This window comes from Chelonoidis abingdonii, chromosome 1 (genome assembly GCF_003597395.2).
Source record: "Chelonoidis abingdonii isolate Lonesome George chromosome 1, CheloAbing_2.0, whole genome shotgun sequence".
NCBI lineage: Eukaryota > Metazoa > Chordata > Testudines > Testudinidae > Chelonoidis > Chelonoidis abingdonii.
The window spans coordinates 60,904,950-60,910,949 of NC_133769.1; positions in this window are offsets into that span (position 1 = coordinate 60,904,950).

The window sequence follows — 6,000 nt, forward strand, 5'->3', positions numbered from 1 at the left end:
CTGTGAAGTGCTTTGCTGGATTGGCACCTGGAGATTTTTCACTGCTACTGGTTTAAGGATGAGATATAAAGACTTGTTAAAGGGTTGAGTTAATAAGTGAATAATTTATTGAGGGACAGGAATGGTGCTGTAATGTATGAGAAGATAATAACAATAAATAATCTAGAAAGAAAATATTGATATTATTTGTATTAGGGTAGTGCCTAGGACCCACAGGGCCCCATTGTGATAGGCACTATACAAACACATAGCAAATGGACAGTCCCTGCCCTGAAGAACTTACAGTCTCTGAACTCCTTCATCTATCACAGAACCTAAAGTTGATTCAGTAAATCTATTACATTTTCTACCTTGTCCATTTTTTCTCAAGGACCAATGTAAACAGTTCCTGGCTATTTTAATTCTGAATTTCGTGATTTAATTTGTTTTGCAATTGAAAAAATATTTAAATACCTTTATGTCTCTTCCATATATTTTGGAGGCAGAATAACAATCATCATACTCATCATTTCCTTCCACTACCACTGTACCACTTATTCTTCCCTTTATTCCTTTTTATTCATCCTTGCTCCTTTCTTCTTTTTGTTTGTTTCCTTCCCTTTTCTCTTCAGCCTTTTTATATTCCTTCTCCTTCCCTTTTCTTCAGACTTTTCTCCTCATCCTTATCCTCCCTCATCTCTAAACCTAAAATGTTCTTGTCCTGCCTCCTCTCCCTTCCACTTTGTTCCTTGTAGGTGGTCTTCAACCACTTCAGGCCTCCTTATAATACTTAGTGCTTTGTGGCTATGTAAAGGGAACAGAATTTTCCGTATGGAGTTTGTGTACCTACTGTAGTTATCCGTGTGATACATAAGACTGCTAAAAATGAAAGAAGTTAGTGAAAAATATTTTTCTATATTTTTTGTGTGTATTGATAGCTTTGTGTACAGTTTCACTATTGCCTGTAGAGTCATTTTTCTTTGCTGAAAAAAATCCTATAAACGTCAGTGGAATAAACCCTTATGAATTAAAAAAAAAAAAATCCTCAGAACATATTTAAAGGTTGCTCTGTGAGAAATTAGTTTTAAAAAAATTAGTCAATATAAAAAACTTCATGTTGATTGTGTTTCTTTAAAGTAGGCCACAACAGAAGCCTCAGATGTCAGTGGTGAGATTGCAATCTCGAATGAACTCTGTAAATATATTTCATATTAACAGACAAACAGTGGCATGCTGTTATGGGATCTTACCCTGTACTCCTTTCTCAGGTAAAACTCTCACTGAAGCCAACAGGAATTGTGAGTGTGTATGCTGCCCATATGTTGGTGACTCACATATTAAGAGTATCATTCAAAACCTTGTTTAATCCTCAAATATATATTCCTGGGTTCATGCTAGCCTAGTTTTAGCTTTCCAATATGATCACCACAAAATCATTATGTTAAAAAACAACTTTTTAAACAAAATTATATTTGCTATATTAAAATTTAGACATACCAAAAGTAGGTAGGAATCCTGAGCCTTGTTTTTTAAGCCATACAGTTGTGCTATTGTATTTGAGTTCACTCAGAACAGTGGATTCTGCATTTAATATATGTAGCAATACCCCCACACAAAAATGAGTGAGCCTTAAAAGGGCACTGCCAAAAGCTATGAAAAAGATTTTCACTTTATGTTTTTCACTCTTTAACATTCTCTTAAAGAGGTTTAAAAATAGTATTTCTCTCCATTGATCTTGACCTTTTCCACTCAGCAAACATTGATTTTCTCCCTATGTTGTGTGAAATTAATATCAGGTTTTTGTTTTATCTTTTTGCTCTGTGATAATGCAGTACAATTTGGGGATTAGTATTTGTTAGCTTAAGCTCCCTCCACTGTCTGAATCCTCCCCTTCTTTCTCTCCCCCCCTCCCATTTTTACTGTCTAGTTCCTTCAGGGATCAGAGCTATAATTTTGTTCTTTTAAATTTTGCTGGTGATGGAAAATCGATTTTAAAATCAATATTTAGAGTCTCAGAGATGTTTGTCACACATTTACTTCATTGTTTGTGTATAAACATAATTTATGATGTCAACAAAGCCCTCAATCCGCTTCAGATCTAGAAAAGCTCACTTACATTTTTGTGGGCCCCACAAAAATGGAAGAGTGGTTCAGAAGGCCACACAATGGTGTTATATTCACAAAGGAGAGAAACTATAGCAATTGGCTGGGGGTCCCAGTATGCCTCCATACTAGTCTCACAAGGTTCAGTGTGAAGAACAATGATGGGGGCAGAGGAGGAGCCACGCGATATGTATTTACATTAATCCAATGGCCTGAATGCACCACGGCATCTTTGGCCAGGATACTGCACATCAGGGAAAGCCTTCATAACTTTTGGCAGTAGAGGGTAGACAGCGTTACCCAGAATCATAGTGGAAACTCCATTCATGTTCATATTATTTGGTGGGAACAACGCACCTGCCTGCCCACTCTTGAACAATCCTGAGTTACTTTACAGGAGTATCTAACACAGGGGCGGCTCCAGGCACCAGCATGCCAAACGCGTGCCTGGGCGGAAAGCCACAGGGGGCGCTCTGTCAGTCGCCGTGAGGGTGGCAGGCAGGTTGCCTTCGGTGGCTTGCCTGCGGAGCGTCTGCTGGTCCCGTGGCTTTGGCAGACCTCCCGCAAGCGTGCTGCCAAATCCGTGGGACCGGGGACCTCCCGGAGGCAAGCTGCCGAAGGCAGCCTGCCTGCCGTGCTTGGGGCGGCAAAATACCTAGAGCCTCCCCTGATCTAAAATATGTATCTTTGAATTTCTCCCAGTGGCCTACCAAGGTCTGCATCATGAGGGAGCAACAGGCCAGATCCTCAGATGTATTTAGGTACCTAATTCCCATTTAAATTAATGGGAGTTAGGTGTCTAAGTACCTTTGAGGATCTGGGCCAACAGCTCTTTCTGTTGACATAAGTATTTGCTCCTTGGTGAGTGGTGGGGATGGAGATGTGGGCACAAAAGAGTTATCTATGGCTCTGGCACAATTTGGGAAACCTTTGCTGTTTAGAACCTGCAGTCATTTCAAGGATATTAGCCACCTTTAACACATATGCAGGCAGCACAGCAGTTATTGGCTTGCAAACAACTATTACCAGAGTGCCAATGGTGGACCCGCCAACTGTAATCTGGCTCCCAGCAGATCTGTAATTTTCAGGTATATCCAGTTTCCAGCGGACAGTGGGCATATACTTCTGGAGTGGTATTGCCTTTCTAATTCTTGAGTTATGATACTCCAGAGCTAGGACGAGATCCTCACACAGTTCCAGAAATGTGGCCTTCCTCATCCTTAAATTCTCGGTCTATGGCTGTCCATCTCATGTCTCCATACCATGCTGACTTTAGGGGCTGGGTCTAGATCTGCCACTAAAAAAAGTGCTCTTCATCCATCATGGGAAATGGTATCCACTAGCTCTGTTAAAAATAGAAAAGCCTCTCCTGTAGTTGTCTGAAGCTGGTGTGCTTCAGCTCATCATCACATCACAGCACTGTTGGGGTATGGGGGTGAATTGTGGAAGTCTGAGGTTTGGACCTTTCCTTCCATAATTTCTACTGGAAAAGGGACAGATTGTTTCCTCCAAAATACCTAATGCAATGAGCAGTTTGCAGCAGTGCTGGGAACCATGGGATGCATGCCCAGAAGTTACTGTGTCCAACACATTTGAGGGCAGTGACAGTGTAGATCTGTGCCTGTGTTTGTGTGTGTGGGGTAACAGCAACTTCACTACATGTTAGTGTGTTTTAAGTGTAGATGCACTTTAATTAGCTTGCATCGGGATAAATGAATTGATGTAGGTTCAACTAATGTGAACCTGTAGCACAGAGATACTCCAGGTGGTTCAGAGAGGTGGCACATATGCTGGAGAAATGACTATATGGCTGCAATGCAGTCCTGCTCTAGTCATAGGGTGTATGGGTATGTGCATGAGATTTCACCTCCTCAGCTCACCCACAACTCACAGTCCAGTTACTTCTTAAAAAATAGAGGTATTTTAGAGATATGTATCTTAAAGATAAAATAGATATCTTCTGTTCTTAAACTGCATCTTCTTGAGCACATTTACTTTGTAAGAAATTATAAGAAATTAAGTTAGGATGCATTTTCATCAGGCTATAACAATGTTGAGTTAGGTGAAAGTTTGGTCCTAAATACATTCATTGTTTCTCTTTTACACAGAATTCTCCGGCTTTTGATGCCTTATTTAGATTTTTAATTTTAATTTTGCTCTTTCCTATAATTAATTTAACGTTTTCTTTGAGAATTTCTTTGTGAACTCCCCTCTGTTCTCCATACATTGGAGCTTCAAGTGTTTAAACCATGATAACTAGAATATTATTTTTTATAGTTAATTTTAAAACGATGATGGAAAACCTTTAATATATATGATATTTAAAAGCCTGTTTTTGCTACTCGTATTTGACTACTAATCGGACTGTTCAAGTTATATGGTTAAAAGTTGCAAAGTCAGTCCCAAGTTTTGTATTCTTTGCAAAAACATGTCACAATAGAAAGGGCATAGATGAATATCGTGATAAGGTTCCAATTCTGCAAATATTTGTGCATGTGGTTAACTTAATGCATGTGAGTAGTTCTATCTATGAAAAGTTACTGAGATGGCTAAGTGTTTGTAATATCAGGTCATATATGTATGAACGTAAAACTTCATTTTCATCAACAGTTGATCCATTTTAATATTAGGTCTATTTTTAATTTTTTTAAGAATAAAGGTTTACACTAAGGTACTATATACAATGATAGTAAACAGACGTTTCTTCCTTTATGAATGATTTTGTTTGTTTGTTATTTTCTTCCTTAATCTTTATGTATAAATGAACATACTTTAGCTCTCAGTGAAGACATTTTCCCTGCAATATTTACAGCAACATAGTGGGGATTTTGCATGAGCAGGGACTGGCGGACTCCAAATCTGGGCATTTTAAGAGTTCTTTGGTGGATTGGATAAAACACATTTACATTTTCATTTTAGTTTAGAACATTTAAACTTGAAAATGCCAATTTTAATTTAAAACATTGTGTGGAAATGCATTTAAACACTTTGAATGTAGTGGGAAATGCCTTCTACCAAGTGAGTTTTCATATTCTTCAGCTGGGCAAAATGGACACAGTTTTCATTTAGTTATAACAATTCTTGTGAACAAACTCCTGGCAGAAGTTAGGGATGGCTAGATGTTCCAGTTCATATTGTCTTCTATAATACAATAGATTGTTTAAAATTAGACAAGAGTATGAAGCACATTTATTTTTTATGGAATATATGCTGATTCAGCACAATGGGAAGGATATTATTCTATTTATTTAAATATTGCTGAATCTCTAGCATCAGCAAGGATCGATTACCTGAATTACCCTTTCTGTTCTTCTCTTTTTATGTGCTGTACTTTTACTGAGTTTATCAGCAAATGCTGTGTCATGCATAGGTTGCATAACTGGTGCTCCACATTCTGACCCAGAATTGGTTGACTGCCTCTAGTCCATGCTAGGAAGGCTATCTGCATTCCTTATTCAGGCAACCAGTGCATGACACAGCATTTCTAGATAGGTTTAGAAAAAGTAATGTACAAGAACAGAAATGTGTTTGTGTGGTCATATAAAGTAATCCAACCCTATCTACAGTACATCATTAATTGGCATTAACAGTTGTTCAGTCTTTAAATAAACACAGTGTAATCATGTTCCTGTTGTTGTGCTGAATTAGCAGTTTAACCATACAGTTATTCAGTAGGAGTTTTGCTGAATATATATGGAATATTAGATCCCAGAAGACTCATGTCACTGTTCGTTGGGTATGGTGTCTAAACAGAGTGGTAGCAGCAGAGAATCCTGTGGCACCTTATAGACTAACAGACGTTTTGGAGCGTGAGCTTTCGTGGGTGAATATCCACTTCGTCAGACGCAGGTAGTGGAAATTTCCAGGGGCAGGTATATATATGCTAGCAAGCAAGCTAGAGATAACGAGGTTAGTTCA